The sequence below is a fragment of the Corapipo altera genome, unplaced genomic scaffold (assembly GCF_003945725.1).
Source record: "Corapipo altera isolate COAL_440 unplaced genomic scaffold, ASM394572v1 113, whole genome shotgun sequence".
NCBI classification, from domain to species: Eukaryota; Metazoa; Chordata; class Aves; order Passeriformes; family Pipridae; genus Corapipo; species Corapipo altera.
This window is the reverse complement of record NW_020884895.1, coordinates 9,559,380-9,580,448: the sequence shown is the minus strand read 5'-3', so window position 1 is coordinate 9,580,448 and position 21,069 is coordinate 9,559,380. Positions and strand designations below refer to the sequence as shown.

The window sequence follows — 21,069 nt, the reverse complement described above, 5'->3', positions numbered from 1 at the left end:
GCCGCTCACCAGCTTCGTTGCAGGAATGTACCACATGGATTTCCTTCTTCCTCTGGTGGATTGTACAGGGTTTAAACTGCCTTGTGTGTGGTGATGACCCACAAAGACCTTCTCAGACATGGACCCTGGACCATCCCACCCTGACTGTTTACAGGTATCAGTTTTGGGACATAATCAAGCTCATCCCATCGTTTACCATGTTCATTCCTATCTTTACTTTTTGAAATGAACCACCCAGGGCCCAAACTAAATGTTTCTGATGTTTTCACCTTTCATTAATCAACCTCTAATCTTACAAAGAGACACCTCATTAGTTGGGCAATGATCTAATCTTTATAAACCTGAGTTTGATTGGCATTAATTACACTTCTCTTAGTTCTGTGCTTAATGAGCTCTGCCTCAGTCATTCCATTACTTGGCCTGGAATCATTGTCAGAATGATAATTATATAATTACTTTGTCATTCTGTTTTTCTCTTGTATATGTAGACAAAACATTGCACTTCTTTCACTAATCCAGAAAATTCCTTGTTCTTGAATAGACATTGAAAGTCACTGATCATAAATAACACTTGTTTGAAACCTATGGAAGGAGCCTGTGTTGGCCCTCCTCGTTTATGATGCCTGTATTTAATAACTTGGCATCTTAATTTTTGAAAAGAAAGTGACTCATCATCTCATGGACAGAATAAATTAATTGGCTTTTGGCAAAACAACAGGTGAGTTACCATGCAGTGAATTACCAGTGTTATTTTTTCTGCTTTTTTTTGTCTAGTGATGGATAAATCCCATTGCTGTCATTCCCTACATCTCTGATGTGTGTTACAGAGTTTTCTGAACTTTGAGAAAGATATTGTAGTTCTATTTATTTATTTTTTTTTAAGCAGATGGTCAGAGGCTTAACCCTCTGACCCTTTTCTGTCAGCTTTCCACACTTTCCAGTTTCTACTTCAGAGTCATTACACCAGTTCCCAGTTTCTTCTCAGAGTCCTGGATGCTGTATAACTGCTTTTACTTCCCAGACTTCTTTCCATATAATCTTTTTCAGATTTGGTTGTATTTTATGGCCTCTTTTCTTCATTGTAGGAGACACTTGTAACTTCAGCCTAAAGAAGTTAATCACAAGTGAAGCTTACAGTTAATGGGCATAATGGGCAGAGGCAGAACCCTGAGTGTCTCCCAGGTTTGCCTTGCTCCAGGTCTGTCCTCATTCCTTTGTGCACAGCAGAGAAAGGAGTTGAAAAGAACATGACACATGCACAGTGCACAGCCAGTGCCATCACCCTCCTGGACAAAAGCTGCCAAGGGAAAGAGCCTCTTTCAGTCCCTTTTCTCACTCTTTTGTTCATTAGTCACAGCTCTGACAAGCTGCTCGCTCTCTCCAAAACTCCATCTCCGCACGAGGAGGCAAAAAGTTGAGGCAAAAAGTTGCTCAAAGACTCAGCAGTGATAACGCTGCCATTCTGAGTGGTGGGACAATCCCACCTCCTCCCAAAACACCCTGTCAGCTCAGCCACATTCAGGTGTTCAACCCCCCCCCAAAATACAGCCAGTCAAAGAAACTGGTCGATAAAATGCCCCAAACCCAAGTTCGTTTGACATCAAAGGCTGAGCTCCTGCATCTTCCAGGACAGTTCCGTGTGTCTCGCCCACATGCTGCTCCTGCCACTTGCTGGTTGCCTGTCCCTGGCTCTGCAGTGCTGCTCTGACTCAATATTGATGACCTTGAAACTTCAAAAAACCCCCAGACTTTATAGCCTTTCTGAATGGTTATAACTTGGTTTTCAGTGCATGTAATAGAGCCAGATTTTGGCTATGTAAATTCTGCGGTCCCAAAACCACTTGAGTGAGGATCCACATTTAGGAGATAGTGGTTTTTTGATATCCTTTGGCAATTTTATTTTATGAGGATCCTTTTTCCCTTGATATTTTTTTTTCCCCACTGTTTATGTGATGCAGTGGAGGAGGCAGAAGTGGTGTGAAAAGAGAAGGTAATGCCTGGTAAAATGGAGAGAGTTCGGTGATTCTGTGAAACAGGAAAGATTGCCTTGGAAAATTCACAAACTAATCAGAGCTCAGGGACACACACAGTGTTTTATTAAACTGGAAACACCTTCCTGTAGAACACGAACACTAAACCAAAAGAAACCTTGTGCTCCAGTGATCAGCTATTAGAGTGTGTAAATCCAGGATCCTGGATGTGCAAAACATTGTTAGCAAACACTTCTGTGGGGTTTTCTGTAGCAATGCAAGAAGGCTTGAAAAATGATGAGTCTCTGTTAGCTAATAAAGGATTTATTGCCATATTTTTTATGGATTCCAGTTGCATGAGATTAGATATTCATGTGCTGGTGTCACTGTCAGTACCAGTGTGGGTTCTTACACCCATCAACAAAGTTCCTCGGCAAACAATCCTCAAACCATTGGGGTGGGATTTGGATTTGATGTCCTGCTCCAAGCTCCGATATTTCAGTAGTTATTTTTAGTTTGGAAACATAAAAATCCCTACTTGTGATTCCAAGGCAAAGAAGGTGTTTCTGGAACAAAACTCTCAGTGCTGTTGTGCTGAGCACCTTTGAGCTGAAGGAGTGTTATATTTTAACGTCCCATTTTATTGTTGTTGTGTAGGGCAGATGGACTCACCCTGTGGACTCTCCTCTTTCAGGGTTTGCCTTGACTTGGGATCCTCCCACACCACAAACTGACCAAGCAAACCATAATAACTTTCTTCATAGAGTGTTCCCTTTTCAGGGTAATCCTGATCATTGAATCCTACCAGTGTTTTCCACGAGAAATGAAAGAATGGTCAGTGTCATTAAAATCTGAGAATATCGACATCAGGACTGCAATAAGCCACAAAACTAAAACTGGGGGCTCCTGGTCCTCTGTTTCTATCCTTGACCTTGCAAATATCAGTTAAAGTGCTGTGCTTATGAACATACCTATTTATGTCATTTCAAACTGCATTAGAATTTAATGAAATCTGATGGACTCATTTATTTTTTTATGTGTTTGCTGTGTATCTAATGCCATCTTAACCAATTTTACCCTCAGACTGAATGGGTGATACAGTTAAGTGACCATGAGGTGTGACTTTGTGCCGCAGCACAATTCATTTTTGTCTCACTGCTGCTGAAGTTTGATGTGTAAAGGCTTAAATATAGCCTTGCAACTGTAATGCACTGAGGATGGACAATGTAATCCTATTTGTTATGTTAAAATAGATAACCATGAAATCCAATATGCGTCCTGATGAATTTATTATTTTTAAAATTTCACACAGTGCCCTAGTTTTAGCTTACAGTTTTAGCAGCAGATACAGGAATTTAGTTATCAGTCCTCAGTTCCTTGCAAAGTATTTGTCCAGGAGAGGGGGAGAAGTGCAGCCACAACATCATATCATTTATTAGACTTTGGACAACAGTAGCTTGGATGTTGACTCTATTTAAAGACACCTTATGTGTCCATGCTCTTAAGATGAAAGTTCATTAATTATATTGTAAACCGAGCTTCGATATTTTGGAAATCTAGTCTGGGGATTTTTTTTGTGCACCACAGATGGATTATTTCAGGATCTGTTTCAGCCCAAAGCTGTACAACAGTAAATCAGCATTTCCACAGACATTTCTTGATGTCATCTGCTGCACTTGCTGTTTTAGCACATGAATCAAAGGTGTTGCACTGCAACAACTCAGACTCCTTCAGCTAAAAACTAATATACTGAAGACAGGGGAGAAAACAAAGAGGAAATGGGGATGAATTGGGCTGGAACAGCAGAACTCCTGACTCTGTGTTTCCAACTCTGATCCCTTCTGGCAGAAGTCTTCCGTATTTCCAAGTTGCACTTCAATTTTTAACTCCTGCAAGTGCAGAACAGGGTTGCAATGGATTGAACAGCCCTTGTGAGCATCATTATATGGCTGCTGAACCAGATTCCCCCTCTGCAAAGGAAGGTTAGAGCTGCAACCAATCCAAAATTGCTGAGCCTTCTCTACATCCTCTTTATCTGAAATGTTCTTTTCAGTGCTACTGTTCTCTCTTCCACAGTCTGCAAGGCCTAAATCTGTCTTTAATTTCCCTTAAAAATGTCAGTTTGGGTATTTCTCTCTCCCTTCTCACCATATCCATGATGCTTTTTCTTCTTTTGAAAAGGTTCTGCGTCATTCTTTCATGCTGAGGTTTTGTAATTCTTTCCCATTTACATTTCTCTCTTTCAGGTCAATCTCCACTTATTTGAACAGCAGCTCCCCATAAAATCCTAGTGCAGCCCTCTCTACGTGCAGGTAAAAGAATTTATCATTCTAATACACTTGAAAAACACTTTTATTTTGTAATTATTTGTTTCAACACTGTCACTTCTCAAAAAATCTGTATGAATATACAGGTTGCTAATGGATAATGTTTATGAATTATCCTCAATTTCCCGTGTACTAAGCCAAGTCCAATTTACTTAATTATTGGTTAAATCTAATTCTGACTGTGCTACATTTAAAAAGAAAGAAGAAACCGAGACTTTGATTAAACTTTTGTAATCACTAATTGCCAGCCAAAGAGAAGTAAAATTCAGTGTGGGAAAAGTAACAAATTGGATTTTGCTCTGATGGTTTTCTTGTGTGGCGCATGCTTAATACTGTGAAATCACTATGAAATTGCCATTATTATTCTTCAATACAGAAGTTCTTTAATGCAATCTTTGCAGGTAATTTACTCCAGAGAACAAGTAGGTGTTAGAACATGATAAAATGAAATTTCTGTAAAAAACCCCTGTTTCCTGTTCCAGGCCAACCTTGTATTCCTGAGGGTTAACATGGAATTTAAGGTTTGGGGTTTCTTATTTTAAATAAAAGTGTACTTGACCATCATACCAAGAAAAAAATAGCAGCAGCAATGTGTATGGAATTATCTTCATTTTGCTGGGGATGCAGTAGCTTTTAACTCACACTGGAGCTGCTTTTTGAATCAGGTAATTTCCATTTAAATAAAGGTAAACTATTTCTTATACATTGCTAAATGTGAACCGACAGTGGGAATGAAAAGGACAATCTTACTAATCCTTGTGTTGGGCTTGAAGCTGCTTGAGAAATTAAGGAAATCCAGAATGGATTATCTGTATCTGTAAAGAAAATCAACTTGTCTTTTAGACTACAAGAGGAGAGATTTAGATAAGATGTTGGGAATAAATTCTTTACTCAGAGGGAAGTGAGGCCCTGGCACAGGGATGGAACTGGATGATCTTTAAGGTCTCTTCCAGCCCAAGCCATTCTGTGATTCTCTGAAAATCAAAATTAAGTGCATCTTCACCAAATGTGAGCTCCCAGCTCACTGTGACACCTCACCAAAGCTGCCTCTGTGTTGTATCACTCTGGGATGTTTGACTGGTGCAATCTGTAGGCCTGCACTAGCTAAAAAAATATTGTTCTTTCTGCTGGTCAGAAGTACAGCATTCTTAAGAAAAATTACTAGTATTTTAATTTCACTGTAAATTAAACAAGATTTGATCCAGATTTTGCATTAAGTTGCAACTGTCCTACTAAAATCAAAGGAATTGCAGCAGAGCAAAAACAAAATGGGGAAACAAGCCCACAGAAAGGTAAAAAAAAAAGTTTATATGAGCAAAAAGAGCAATATTTTGTGGTTATAAGAGAGCCCAGTGGGATAAGTATAAATTAGTAGACCTGAACATTAAATGAAATCCGAGGTGTCCCAGTGTTGTATCCTCAGAACTTCCCCAAAGGGGCTCTGCAGGTGCAGAAGGGTTTGGGCTCTTGGGAAGGGAATGGTGCTGCTGGGGGAGGAATCCCAGCTTCCCAAAAGCAGTGGGATGAGGGAAAGGGGAAATCCGGGTGAAAGACAGTTTTATTTGGATCTCAGGAGATAAAGTTGATCTAAGCTCCTCCTGGATCCTTCAGTCAGTGGGAGTGAAGCAGGACACAGGGCTCTCAGCAACCTGGGTCTGTCAGAGGCTTTAATCACACCCAGAGGAGTCATTTTCCTTCAGCCTTTTCCATGGATGCCTGGCAGAATCAGACATTTCCCTCTTTTGGGCACATTCCCTTTCCCAACCTTTTGGAGGAGGTGGTTTGTGCCGAGGAATGTGCAGTACCCACTTCATCCTGCACTGTTTACAGTTCATCCAGCACTGCTTTACAGTTCATCCTGCACTGCTTTCCCCTTTATCCTGCACTGCTTTCCCCTTTATCCTGCACTGCTTTCCCACTTCATCCTGCACTGCTTCTCACTTCATCCTGCACTGCTTTCCCACTTCGTCCTGCACTGCTTTCCCACTTCATCCTGCACTGTTCTCCCCATCCTGTGGGTTTTGCAGGTATCCTGTTTATTGCTGAGGTTATTAAATTGATATTTTATCCCGAGAGTGAGACAAGCACTTAGTGGGGCATATTTAATGAGCAGCTTTGCCGTAGGTACACGGGGAGGGAGATCACTCAACACCTCCTCGTAATTGCATCACTTGAGGGGGTACAGGTTGTATTTTTGGAACAGCACTTTGTAAGCCTTGCTGTGCATCCCTGGTGCTGGAAGGAGAAGCAGTGAAGAGGCTTCCTGCCTTTGCCAGTGCCCACACCAGCCATACCCAGCGGGGCAGGGGGCCTTGTGCCATCTTCCCTCCTCAAAAGTCACGACCTCAGGGGATTTTGGGTGGGAGCTGATTCAGGAGCAGCCCCTGTGCTCTGATGTGGTAGAGGGAGCAGAGTGAAAATGTGTTTCAGCTTTGCCCAGCACCTCCAGCCCACTTCACTCTGTGAAAGTGGTGCTTTGTAGACATTTCATGCAAATACTGCTTTTTTATCATGTAAATTTAGGCGAGTGGGGTGGTTTTTTCCATAAATAAACAGAAGCAGGTAGTGGTAGCTTTTTTTTTTGCCATAAATATAGGAAAGAAGTGGTGTCTTGCTGTAAATCCCTCTTTTGTACAGTGGGTTTGTTTCTGTGAGCTTCCAGCTGTGTGTGAGCTGTCCCATCCATGACCCCACTGCTCTCTGCCAGAAATCCTTTGGGAACAGTGCCCCGCAGTACCAGGGGTTGTGTGCTCACATGGGCAGGGCTCAGACTCAGCTGGGCTCTGGGGGACCCTCTGCCACTCTTACTTTATCCTTTCTCCTGTACCTGTGGATATGCTCATGAATTATTTACCCACCTCTAATACTTTAAATTCCTTAAGTCTCAGCCTGTCTGATATTTGGGGCTGAGGATGTCACAGGTCTCTGCTGTCACGTTTGTGTGCTGAGGCACATCTCCATTTACCTCTCCTGCCTTTGGTATCTTCCTGCAAGTTTCAATACCTTTGACTTTTCTTCCCCTTTCTCTCTTCCCTTTGTCCTCTCAATTCCCTCTTCTCCATCCACAGCAAAATTCAACTTAAAAGTCCAAGCATTAGGGGGGATGGCTGGGCAGGAGGATTCCTCAGGGATCTGAGTTGAGGTGCAGTGCTAAGAAAAGAGAGGGAAGAATATGTTGCTATTTCTGCCTTCTTGTGCTTTATCTTTAAAAATTCACCAACAAACCAACCTTTGGTTCTGTTGAAACAACACCCTGTTCTTTCTGGAGTGATTTAAACGTGAGAAGAAGAGAAAAATATCTCTTTGTGGATTTTAGAAGTTGTGAAACTAAAATAAACAATGGAATTTCTGCAGCTTTGGCATTATTGATAATTTGCTTCTCCAGCCCAAAGCGAGGTTGAAAACAGTCAAATTTAAATTTCCCAAGGGCTACTTGGTGAGAAGAAATACTCCAGTTTCTATTTTGGTTTGTTGCATGATTAGTGCTTTTTCAATAGAAGTATCAAATTTTTATCACACTCATGGATGTGTGTCTATTCCTGTACCTGTTCACTTTAATACACTTCAGCAGAAGATATTTATATCTCTAAGGTGATTTTCAGCTGCTGTAGTACTTGCAGATGCAACAACAAAATCGTATGATTTAGAGACACAAGTTCAGTTTAAATAAACCCCAAAGTTACCAAGTGTCTGCTACCTTGTAACAGTCCTCTGAAGTGATTTATATTTTCCATGTTTACTCAGAAAAAAAAAAAAAAAAGCTGAAAGGAACGTGGTAGGAGATTTTATTTCAGTCTTTCTAATGATTCATAATTAACTTTGAGGGAAAATGATATTTTTAACTCCAGATTTGCATCGCACGTCAAAACCGATCACTTAGTCATGGTAGAGCTCTATTATGAAAATTCCACAAAGACAGTGGCTGTTTTTGTTCCCTGCTTTTCTGGACCTGACTCCAGGGATGGGAAGAGGGGATGGAAGCAGTGACTGCCCTGCAGCAGAGGCACGTGGTTGGTGTGCACTGGTGGAGAGGGATGAGGGTGTGGAGATGGGAAAAGGAGCAGAGTTCAGCCTTGAATTCTTTATTATTTGACAGTTATATGAGCAAACACAAGACATGTTCATTCTCTGTGCTTTAATAGCAAAATCTACAGGAAAGAACATTAAAAAAACCAAGTAAATTAGTCTGAATCCCATAGACAGGCATCTAATAGGGCAGAGTTAGGTTGGATCTCAGGCAAAGGTTCTTCCCCCAGAGGGTGGTTGGCACTGCCCAGGCTCCTCAGGGCAGTGGGCACAGCCCCAAGGCTACCAGAGCTCCAGGAGGGTTTGGATGATCCTCTCAGGTACATGGTGGGATTTTGGGGTGTCTTGTGCAGGGCCAGGAGTTGGAATTGATGATCCTTGTGAATCCCTTCCCACTCAAGATGTTCTGTGATTCTCTGTTTCTAACAGTTTAGGTTTTGGTTTCATCTCTTTGCTGCAGATCTGATGCTGAGAACCACAGAGTTCTTCCACCAGGACAAGGAGTGAAAAGTGGATCCTCCTGGTGTTTGATTTCCTTTTCCCAAACGTGCCCAAACCTTACCAAAGGTATAAGGTATCTATATTTCTATCTGTCTATAAAATAACCACTGTTTCAGTGCCAAGGCAATCAGGTGCAGTCAGTCCCCTTTAGGTCAGGATGAGCTCAAATCCCGTTCTTAGAGGATGGGAGGGACATCTCCTGAATGTATCACACATTTGATTTATTGAACTCCACCAAAATGAAAAGACTGAGTCCAGAGGAAGAGTGCAGCAACACGGGCTTTAATCAAACCATCCCTCACTTCTGCTGGGGCTCACTTTGGGGTTTATTTTCTGAATGCAGATAGTGTGCAAAAATAATAAAAAGGATGTGTTATTTGAGACAGAACAGTTAAAAAATTTTAAATCCTCTCTGCATCGTTGTACACATTATTGTTGTTTTGAATATGACACAAGTGTATCTCCTGATGCAAACAAATTAAATTGCTTTCACGTATATACAATATAATTATACCCCACAAGGGATAATGCAGTAAACACCATGTTTCAATGCTCCATATGCATTGAAAATATTGATTAAAGATGTAGATAATCTATTCTGCATCACTTTGTTAGAGTCATGTTTCTTCCCAGGAAATTTTCTGCCTGTGCTCTGAGCTGTTGGCACACCAAGGGATTCAGTAGATTGAAACCACAGATGACAACTTGGTGGCATTATTGAAGTGCATCCCCTGAAATGGAGGCAGCTCCTTCACAAAGTTGCTCCAAAAAATTAAAGAATTAATTTTCTGAACTGCCTTGTTGGTAAAATCTGGACAACCAGAGGGAAAGTGATGTTTTCTCTATCTTCAAAACATGTGGTTGAGCTCAGGACTTGTGAACCAATGGGTCTCACCTCACTATTTATTAAAATAGCTGAAAAATAACATAATAATGAATGTGATATATTCTAAGGATAAATTGCAGTGATCCCAAAAGGAAAATTTTCTTTCCTCCAGAGAGTCAGCAAAATAACAGATAACTGAGAAGTGATACAGTTAATTTATTTTGGGTTTTAAAAAGCTGAAATGACCATTAAGGAAACTGAGAGTAATCACAGGGCAGGGCATAATGAACTTTCCTGGACTAGAAACTGCTTAAGGAAGGAAACAAAGAATGGAATAAACAGGTTTAGCAAGTTAGAAACTGGACTGGACTGAAGACTTAATTCTGTTTTAATGTCTAATCAATGTTATTTATGGCACTGGGTGATGTATTGTCATATATCTACTCAGAATTCAGATAACTGGGCAGTGAAAGGTCCTTCCTATCAATCAAAACCAACTCCTCATTTTGTTTTTTAGCAGCTTTACTCAATTACCAATAGCTGTCATTCCCAGAAAATCTAAATAGCTGTAGAAGGAAGAAGTTTTTATTACTTGATAGATGGATAACATTTTCAAAGTCTGCAGTTTGCAGAGCTACAGTCTAAAAGATCCACCTTTATTTATTTGCTTTTATTATTAGGATGACAGCGGGCGTAATAACGAATTTGCATTTGGATATAAACCTGTAATTAAAAAAAAATCAGTTTTTATGGGGGAAAAAATTTATAGTAGATCATCTGGTTGTTGTTCCTGTCCAAACAGAAAACTCCTAGGAATTCTTTGTGCATTTTGTGGAGCTTGTAAGTGATAGAATTGAGCATTTAATGGGTTTGGCTTTGTCCAGTCTCATGGGTTGTATTGTTACTGTCGTTAGACTTGGTCGTATTTGAGCTATTCAAATGATCTGGCAGGGCAAAAATGAAATATTTTCTTGAGGCTGAACACAAGGATATGCTCCATAAACAAAATTCCTTTCATTTTTAGTCTCCAGGCTGTGTGTGTGCACATGAATTCGTGTGTACTCACCCATGGGAAGGAGCAGGGCACGGGTTTGAGTGGGAAGAAGGTGTTTTGTGTGTTGAATGCACATTCCAAGGGCTGCCACATCTTGGGAAAGTCTCAGGACAGCTGCCAGATTTATAAAAATAGGCATTAGGGTGAACAGTTTTCCAGAAAAAGCATTTTGGGTGAATATCAGGAAGAAAGGCTTCTAAACCCAGGGCAGGGGAAGACTCCAGAATGTTTTACTGACAGAGGTTAAAGATGCTGCTTCACTGGAGATTGTCAGAGTGGAGACACATCCCCCAGGCAGATGCAACAGCAAAGCTAATTTAATACAGAGCAGTGTCTTGAAACTTAAACTCAATTATATTAATTGCTGAGACAGCTCAGGACGGGGAGCAGTTGGAATCTCTGCTTTGAGGGTTATCAGAAGAGGCAGGTGAGTTCTTTGGGGCAGCAGTACCTGCCTGAAGTTCTGTTCTCGCTGCCCTCCAGAGATTGATGGATTTTAGTTCCTTAATGAGCTCCTCAAAACCATTTCTAAGCTTCAGACTCCCCTGTCCTAAAACCCTCCCTTGTTTTTGGACTTACATCCTCACAAGTCTGTTACTCAAGACTCATCCAGGTCTTGGAGACCCTGGATCAGTGCCAAGGAATGGTTTAAGCTGGGATCTTGGTGACTTTACAAAGCCACAAGTTTTGGTGTGAAGCTCCCCTTGTCATTAGTATGGACAGGATTCCTTCACTGTGCTGAATTCCACAAATGGTTAATTTTTGTCAGAACTTTTAAGGTGCTTCTCAGGCTCACAGATCTTTTTGAGTTTCATACTGGACAGTCTGAACTTCTGCTTGATACTCTGTAAAGTTCTGTCTGGGAGGGTGGAACTGAGGTTGAGTCTGTTCTATCCCTGCCTCTCAGGATGCTTCTGTTTAATGATGTGAACTGCCTTTTATCTGATTAGGGACTCAGTGCTATCAAAACAGCCATGCAGATTTTATTACAGGTGTGCAGAGATGCTGTTTTGTTCCAGTCCTTGGAACTGAGTAGTTTTTTTACACAAATCTCTGTGAACACCTCAATTCTTCATTATTTTTTGAAGAGGCCACCCAGTGAGCTGTTCCAGTGGAAGGAAACAAAGGTGTTTACACATACCTTGGGAGGATGGTTTGATGTCACAATAATAATAAAATATGTTGATGTGATCAGAATATCATTTGCATGGTGTGAGGGGGGAAACTGAGACTCCTGTTACTGATGAGATACTGATGATGAATAATCAGCTTCATCTCTCAGAGAGGTAAACAACAGTCTGGGTCTGAATGTGTATCAAGGGAAGCCCTTAATGTATTTTCATGAGTCTTTGCACACAGATGATATTCTTGGATTCCTTTTCAGCAGGATTCTTTTCCTTTCATCTCATTTCCATCAGTGGGAACATCCCTTTCCCGAGCACAGCTCTGGTTTCCTGATGGGAAGGAAGTGGCCATGGAAAGGGTTCTGGTCATACAGCATCCTCATGGCTAGAGAGAATCCCAATCATGGAGTGATTCAGGACCTCTGGAGATCATCCAGGCAGAGTCACACAGAGCAGGTGACACACAAACACATCCAGGTGGGTTTGGGATGTCTCCAGAGAGGGAGTTCCCCCCCCTCCGTGGGCAGCTGTTCCAGTGCTCTGCCGCCCTCATGGAAAGAAATTCTTCCTTGTGTTGAGATGAAACTTCTTGCATTTTATTTTATGGCCATTGGTCTTCATCCTGTTGCAGGACACCACTGAAAAATTTGTCACCATCCTCTTGACACCCATTTGGACATATTTATATGGATTGATGACATTCCCTCTCAGGGAGCTAATCAGGCTCTCCTAAGAGAAATACTCCAGAGCCCTCATCACCTTTATGGCCTCCACTGGACCCTCTCCAGTAGCTCCTTGTCTTTCTGGAACTGTGGAGACCAGAACTGAACACAGAAGTCCAGGTGAGGCCTCCCTGGGACTGAGAGCAGTGGGAGAAGACAGAGAGAGGCAGAAGTAGCTCAAAAAAGGAAGATGAAGAAGAAGAATTGGACATAAGGGGAGAAATAACTGCAGGATTTCACACTAGGGAGAGAGAAACTATAGAGTTCTCCCAGCAGAGGTTGTGGAGAAGCAGCTTTGCCCAGGCTGGTGAGGAGCAGGTACAGAAATAATGTTTGCAACTCTATTTTAAATATTAAGAAAGCAACACTCGAACTGGGCACTCAGCTGCCACTTTCCATGGAAAAGATGAATGGTTGCAATGATGCAGATACAGGTTAAACACCATATCATGCCACTTTCCAACACAGGCATATTCCTGGAGAAATGATAGATGCTTGCTGACACGGCTTTCCCTGGGATCTTTTCAATGCTAATTATTGCACCGAGCATTCAATAAGTGAGGCAATTTGTCTCTCTATCTCCCACCCTAATATGTGCCTGAATTTTATCACTGCTGTGAAATCAATGAGATTATGTCATGCTGTAGCACAGTGCAAATCTGTGTGTCTAAACAAGGATTTTAAGGACATGAGAAAACCAATTTGAATGAGAGAAGCCATTTATAAAGATCAGCTCATTAGTGAAACTTTGCATTACTTTATTTTCCCTCCCTCCCTAATTTTCTTGTACAGACATGTCTTATTGTGTGTTTGCCAAGTAAAGCCCCTCATTTTAGTATAAAACCTGAAGGAGATTTGTTGGGTTTAATTCTGAGGTACCTACTAGGAAAGGGTGTAAAAGATACCATAAAGAGGGAAAAAGCCAGACCTAAGAGTATCTTCTTAGTAATGAGTCTGCCACCAACTGCTACCATGATTATAGAGCTGGATTAAGCCCCTGTGATGTCCTAGTTAACTAAGAAAAATATTAAGTGTCATAGAGACTTACTTGGTATTTGAGAATCTTCCAAAAGGAATTGTGCATTTTAAGCCGTATTTTTTATTTATTTTTTTTCAGTTCTAGTTTAGGGATTACTAGATGGAGTTACACCAGCTTTGGAAAAAATGCTGGAAAGTAGGTCACAAAAATGCTGAAAAACTACCAGAAAACTGTATTAGTTTAATTTTCTGTTTCATCCTCTACCTGATAGTCCTAAGGTGCTTTTTTTTTTTTTTCCAGGGCTACTATTATGCAAATAAATGTGCCCTATTTTAGGTCAAATTAATCTATTTTTCCACTGTGGAAGGACTGTGGAGTAATAAAACCCAGACAAACCCAGTTCTTGAGTTTTTAGTGATATGGGGCTTCTACTTGGGTTCTGAAGTGCTGATTCAGAACAAGATGTTCTGCTTCAAATCAGTGCAGGTTTTCCTAGGTGAAAGTGATGTTTTTTTAATTACATATTTAACAATAAAAAAACTTTGCTTGTTGACTTACTGCAGCAATATTTGCAGCTCATAATACTGAGGCTGAAGAAATCTCTACTGTGCTTTTTATCTGACTGTTATCACAGTGTTTAGGGTGTAAGTAATGAAAATGTTAATGTTTATGGATTTATTTGTTTACTCTCAGTTATCTGCTTGCAATAATGTTAAAATTTGGCCATATTGTTCTGATGCTGTTGCATAACTTAGCCTAGAAATGAAAAAAAAAAAAAAATATTACTTTTAGGGGTGTCATAGAATTCTTTCTTGAATTATGCATTAATAACTTCACCTCACCTTACCTGAAGGCATGTTCTAGCACTTAAGTTGCAAAAAGACAACAGTTAGAGTAAGAACTAGGATTAGGAAGATGTCAGGCATGTGTTCCTAGTGGATAATCAGTGGTGTTTGGGGGCATATGGAAGACACCAGACAGTAAAAAGTAACTTTGTTTCTTTGCCATCTTATAAATTACAACAATCAGGTGGGGTTTTTTGGATAGTGGCCAAATTTTAAGAACTTACGTCTTAGATATCTTGTATAAACCTAAGCTGATAAAACCAGCTTCCAAAAGAAAGTAGATGTCAAGCAATTCTTCCTTTTGATGTTGAGTTTCCTTTTTTTTTTTCCTGGAAAAACGCAGTACTTTGGTTTCTTTTTTATATTGGAATGCACCCTGGCTTCCCAAGAGAATGCCAAATAGAATTAAACAACATGATTAAAACAGGAACAAGGGTTTGTGTAACATGTAGAACAGCTGGAGTGGAGGGTGTAGCTCAGCTTTACCCTCGGTGGTGCCTCCTCCAGGAGACAAACAGGAGTCAGGGAAGGGTTTCTGGTGGATGTTCACTTCCAGGCTGGGGAACAGATGGCATTTGGCTTAATTTTTCCCTCCTAATCCTGTTGTGAGTATAACAGCTTGAAGAATGCCTGGGGAAGGGGCTGTGCTTTGAGGAGAAGCAGATCTTGTGCAGGGCACTGAGCAACTGGTGTGTGTTGAGTTCTCTGCTCTGATCTCTGATTTTTATCCAGAGGTGTTTGAGTCTGGAATGACTTATTCCTCTCTTTTCTCTAAAATTCCTCCCTGATCATGGGGAAATTCTGGAAAACCTGGAGTGCAGAAACATTTCTGCCAGTCTCCTGTGCTTTCACAGCCAGGCTGGTCCTGCAGTGCTCAGGGTTATTTCCTACAAACTGGGCAAGAGAAAAGCATCACCCTCAATCAAATCCATTCTCTCTCATTCATATAAATCAAGGAACATACCTGTAATTTGCTGTCTGGTATTATTTGAGCTATTAAGTGCCAGTAGTGTTGTTACAGATGTTAATAATGTCATATGCTGCATATGTGGCCGTTATGGGAAGAAGGTGAGTCGGTTTATGGTGATGAATTTGGTTTTAATGTCTTTACAAAAGCAAAAGGATCATTGTTTGGGTGTAGATAAGCATATGAACCAAAATCTTCCTGGCTGGAAGTTCTGGTGTGTTCCTTCAGATCCACAAATGTCATAATTGTAAGGGAAAAAACCAAAAGACATAAAAGTGTAAGGTCACCCTAAGCACACAAGATTTCCTGTATCTTTAGCCAGCAGTGAATTTATGCTTTATACCAAATATGAAATCTTTAACAATTTGTCCAAAACCTTTGTGCAGAAACATTGTCCTACAAGAGTCATACTGAGAAAGAATCTAAATGTTCCATTAGACCTTGAAAACTTTGTCTTTTGTGCTCTTGTTTGTTATCAAATTTGGTCTGAAAGGCAGAGGGTTGTAATTCACATTGTAAAATGACCTCATTGTTCTCTTCCTGACACTAAAGCCTGTGGTGGTTTGTAATGTGAGTAAAGAATTATGTCAATACAATATTTTTGTATTCTGTTCTCACTTTCTGTTCCTTTCATCAGCTTTTTATGATCCTAGAAAGAAGATTTCTGTGGGAAACAGTTTGGGCTTCTTGTTCAGGGATGGAGAGAGGCAAATGTTTTGTTATATTTTTATCCTATATACAGTTATTTACTATCCTCAGTACAGTTAAACTTTTACCAGTGAATGGACACACCATAAAGATATAAATAGTTTTATTGGGAACTGCTGTTCTAACAGGGAGCACTTGTTAACAATTGCTTTATGACAGAGTGAGGGGAGGACAGAGAACACTTCCTACAACACTGCTTTAAAGTGTAAGGATAATTGGCTGGAAAATGGATAAGAAATTGAAAACAACAATAAGGATACACTCAGTTGTTAAAATCTAATAGCTAACATGCCTGAATTAGGCAATGTGCTGCCTTCTGACAGCTGCTGCTGGAGGTTCTCCCAGTTATTAACAGTCAAAATTCCTCCCAACCACCTGAAAATATGGAAACATGGAGCATTTGTCTCTTTGCCTCCCTGGATGGCAGTGGGACGTGGCAGCTCTGCTGCTGGAAGATGATGTTGGTGCTGAGGCTCTGCTGTAAGAGCTGATGTCAGGCACTGAAAAATGACCTGCTTCATCAAATCCCTTTCTTAAATTAGCCCGTAATCTCAGATTAAAAACCTCCCAGTAAAATGCTCTGGCTGCTGCTGGCTCTGAAATTATACAATCCTTAGTTTAAATTCATTAAATAGTTATATGGAAAGGGGAGCAAGCCATCTGTAATAAGCTAAAATTGCTGACACAGTCCTCATAATAGGTTCTTTCCCAGAGGTTTTTATTGCAGTTATATAAGAAATCATCGACTTAGGAAGTTCAAAGAAACTTTCAAAATAGATCTTTTTTTTTTTTTGGTTATGTTTTCTGAGCGATGTAGCAGGAAACCATGAAGATATTGCTCATAATAATTAGAGCTGTGAAACGTTGGGAACAGGCGCCTGGGGAAAAGGGGAACTTCGTTATTTACAGAAAGTTTGAAGAATTCTTTAAAATGGAGGAATGTTTAAAATCCAAGTTAAAGTAGCCACTGCCTGTGAATCATGTTAGTTAGGCCTTTTATCTTAATAATAACTATAGAGGATGATGTGCAGATCTCGGCTACAAAATCACGATGCATTTGTTCGATGGATTTTTGAGTTTTCTCTCATCACACAACAGGTGATTCCAGGATGAACCCAGTGGGATTTACAGTGTAGATAATTCCTGGATGTAACTAAAGCACATGGATTTGCAGCCTGGAGCAGGAGGTGGTTTCCTCAGCCTCCAGCCTGAGCCCCACATCCCAGTACATCACACAACTGACAGGCCCTCCCATGTTGGACCAGCAGAGTGATGGTGGAAATGAGATCTGGGAGCAGGAGGGGTCTGGAGGGTTTCTTGAGAGAGAGGAAAATGTTGGAAATGAGCTGGGGAAATGAGCTGGTTCATAACTCCTTCACCTTTCTGAGGGAGCCACGGAAAAAACGCCGCTCGGGGGACTCGACGTGCTTTGTTTCATTATTCTTGTTACAACAAACACTTAAATAATGCCTTTTTTTTTTCAGCTCAGCTGTCTCCTTCACTGTAGGCAGCAGTTCCTTATATTCCAGTCTGTCCTCTTGCTCACACATCCATTAATATTCACTCTGGCCCAATGCTCCAGTTCAGCGTGGTAAAGTCCTGAGAAGTGATTTCTTTCCCAGGCTGCAGAACTCACTGCCAATGACATCCTGACCTCTGGAGAGGCAAATTCATTAATTTTGGCAGAAAAATCACAATTTCTGCTTTGAAAGTATTGATTTCCTGAGAAAATACTGAAATGCCTTGTCATTAACACCTCTTTAGACATCTACAGCAAGGTACCTCTAGGTGGTTTATACAAGATTAACTAGAAATACTGCTCATTTTTTTGGACAGAGCACATTCACAGTAACCACAGGACACCAGCTAAATTTTTTTTCAACCCCATCCATAAATAAAACTTTTAGCCTAAGGAAAAAAGCATCCAATTTGCTCTGTTTCAGGGAAAAGTCTGAATACTCAATGAACACTCAGTGAAAATCAGTTCAGCAAAATCACGTGACAGTTGTGTTTTTACTTCTGTTTTTCTTTATCATTTCATCTTTAGCTAAATGTGGAAGCAAGGAATTTCCAGGGAAACTAGTAATATTATATGTATTTTAAATAAAATTTACAAGAACACAAGATCAGAGCTTCACAGAATCACAAAATGGTTTGGATTGGGAGGGAGCTTCGAGATCATCTCATTCCACCCCCTGCCATGGGTAGGGACACCTTCCACTAGCCCAGGTTGCTCCAAGCTCCATCCAACCTGGCCCTGGACACTCCCAGGGAGTTACAGTTCTTTTTTACCCATGAAATTATTTCTAGTTCCATTCTGTAAAGAATGTTACGAGGTAACTTAGTTTTGAGGATTGGGTAACTTAGTTTTAAACAGATCTTTTTTTTTTTGCCCCCAGCTAGTTGTAGTTTTATCTAGTTCTAGTTAAAAAGTCACAATTTTTGATAATTTTTTTTACAATTTATGAGGTTTCAAATGTGCCAACAGTTAACCTTTACGTGACAATGAGTGAAACCTCTGCAAACACGTGCTGGTTGATTTATAATTGTATTTGCATTAAGAGTTCAAGTTCAAACCAAACAGTTGGAATCAGTGTCCCAGAAATAACTTCTTTTCAATATTTGGTGTCAGTCAGTATTAAGGACTGACTGATTATTCTGTAGCTTAAAAATTCTTGGCACAAACTTTAGGACATGCTGAGGATCTGGAGGAGATAATCTGTTTGATGGATGATTTATCTCAGCTCTAGGCCTGTGTTATCCTTAATTTTATAAAAGGGAGGAGGACTAATGACGCCCGTGGGATTGTTCATAGTGCCTGACATTTGAAGAGGTGAAAAAGTCTTTTGAGTAATTGGAATTGCAGTTTGAAGTAGTGTGGATGTCCTGTCACTCCTCCTGATGAGCTGAGATTGGAAGGACAGCTTTCTTATCTGGGACTCCAACGTTTAGAAAGGATCTGCCATTTATTAATCCCAGGATCTCCACATTCCAACCTCTGTGAGACGGGGAAAGCTCTTTTTATTCCACCTGTCCCACCTTCACATTGAAACTGCTCATGTGTGGAAAATAATAAGATGGGTTTGGATGTCTTTTTCAGTCGTTCAAATTCACCTCCTCTACGACTCAGAGCTGGGGATGCACAGGGTCTTCAAGTACCCGAAAATATCTGATTCTTTCTAGGTAAACATGTTGAACAGTGGAGTGATCTTAATCCTTCCCTTGAAAATTCCAGAGGTATATAAAGCTAACATAAATTTCCCCAAATTATTAAAATTCAAAAAGCAAAAATTAAAATTCAAACTGCAGAGTGAACATGAGAATTTGGGAGGTCTGGGAGTGTTTTACAGAGCTGCTGCCAGGGGATGTGATGTGAAGTGCCCTCCTGAGCAGAATTCCAAAGGTTTTCTTAATCCATCACAACAAAGGTGATCTGTAGTGATACCTTCTTGAAAAGTCAGCCCAAAAAAACCTGCACCACAGGCTGATGATTCTTTTAGCTGCATGTTTTATATAGGAGATATTTTAGGAATACTGAAACCATTAAAATCTACTTTAGGTACCTGTCCTAAATATGGTTAACTAGCTCTACTTGTTAAATTTCTTTCCATTTATGACAGAAGATGGGGAGGAAGAAAGGAAAAGAATCTGTTAATTCTGTAGCACTTTTTTTTTAAAAATGAACTTTTTTCATAGATGTTTTGTAATTGCTGAAAAAAATTGTCAATATCACTATTTTCAAAAAGGTTTGGCAAAATACACAGTAAATATTCAAATATTAGATGGACTTCCTGTATAAGTTGGGTCATAGATAATAACACAGAGACTTACTAAAACAAGAATGTTTTGTATTTTACAGAATATTGTTATACTGAAGCATATTGAAGTGTATCTGGGAACTGAGCAATCCCAAATTGTGGAGATCCTCGTGGACAGCATGGGGCCAAATCCACCTCCTGGGTGGGTAAGGAGAGCGGGGTAGAAAAATTGCTGTGTGAACTCTGCCAACATCAATGACACTGAAATATCTCCTGTAATAGAGGTCAGTAAACCCCCAGAAAATTGCTTTATCATAATTTTTCTTATCCACTTTCTAGTCTTGACAGAAAAGAGAATTGGGTTGTTAGATCTGAGGTATTATAAAATAGAGATGTCACTGGTTTAGAGCCACCTAATGTAGGTTTTGTGCAGGTATGCACTTACAGTATTAATGCAAAATATATTTTGGGCCATTAGTTAAATTTCACTTAAATACAGTGTATTTATAGAATTAAATGTGAATTCAAATGGAGACTGACTGACAAATGACTGTTAGGGTGATAGGGAGAAGAAAGAGCCTACTTTAGGGTTTTGCTTAGTGAGAAGTGAAAAGGAATAAGACTTTCATCTGCCGGTACCTGAAGGGGTTAAAAGCTGGGAGAAAATGATCCTGCTGGCATGATAACCAAGGGCTCACAAATAAACAGAGACTGGGAGGAAGATTAATTTTAATTACCCAAGGTGAGAGGCTTCAGCTCTGTCTGTCAGTGCTTGTGGTGGTGTAAAGGTCTCAACATTTTAACTGATCTGGGTGGGCAGCTTTGAGGAGGGTTTGTACTGCACAGGTGACACCCCTCAGGTTTGGGGGGGTTTGTTGTCACCCTGTCAGCAGAAAGCTCCAGTTACACCTGTCATGAATTTACAGCAGAATGAGGATCAAATTAATCCAGAGGAGCAATCCCAGAGGGCCCTGAGGTGGTTGGAGCAGTCAGATGTGGCCCGTGGGTGCTCCTTGCTAGTCCTGGCCTCTGGAGGGATGGAAGGATTCCAGGTTTGCTGTGTTGAGCGGGTAGAAGTCTTGGTTTTCCAAGAACACTTGATGTGTGGAGGTGGAATCAGGGGGACTTATATCATGGGGTGAAGAACAAAAGCCCTGATGGATTTGGGCTCAGATAAGGAGAGGGAAGCTTGTCTTCAAGAGGGAGATGGATGCAGAAGGCCTTATGGATCTGTGTGGAATTCCACTGGAGTTGTCCCCTAG

At 40.5% G+C, this 21,069-nt stretch overlaps 1 long non-coding RNA gene across 1 annotated transcript; it reads left to right on the top strand.

Annotated features, from left to right (window-relative positions):
* The first annotated feature begins 18 nt into the window (after positions 1-18).
* On the top strand, positions 19-20,014 carry LOC113949200. Its single transcript, XR_003528380.1, has 3 exons — positions 19-154; positions 4,217-4,282; positions 19,909-20,014. It is a non-coding gene; the product is annotated as an uncharacterized LOC113949200 (long non-coding RNA).
* The last annotated feature ends 1,055 nt before the right edge of the window (positions 20,015-21,069 follow it).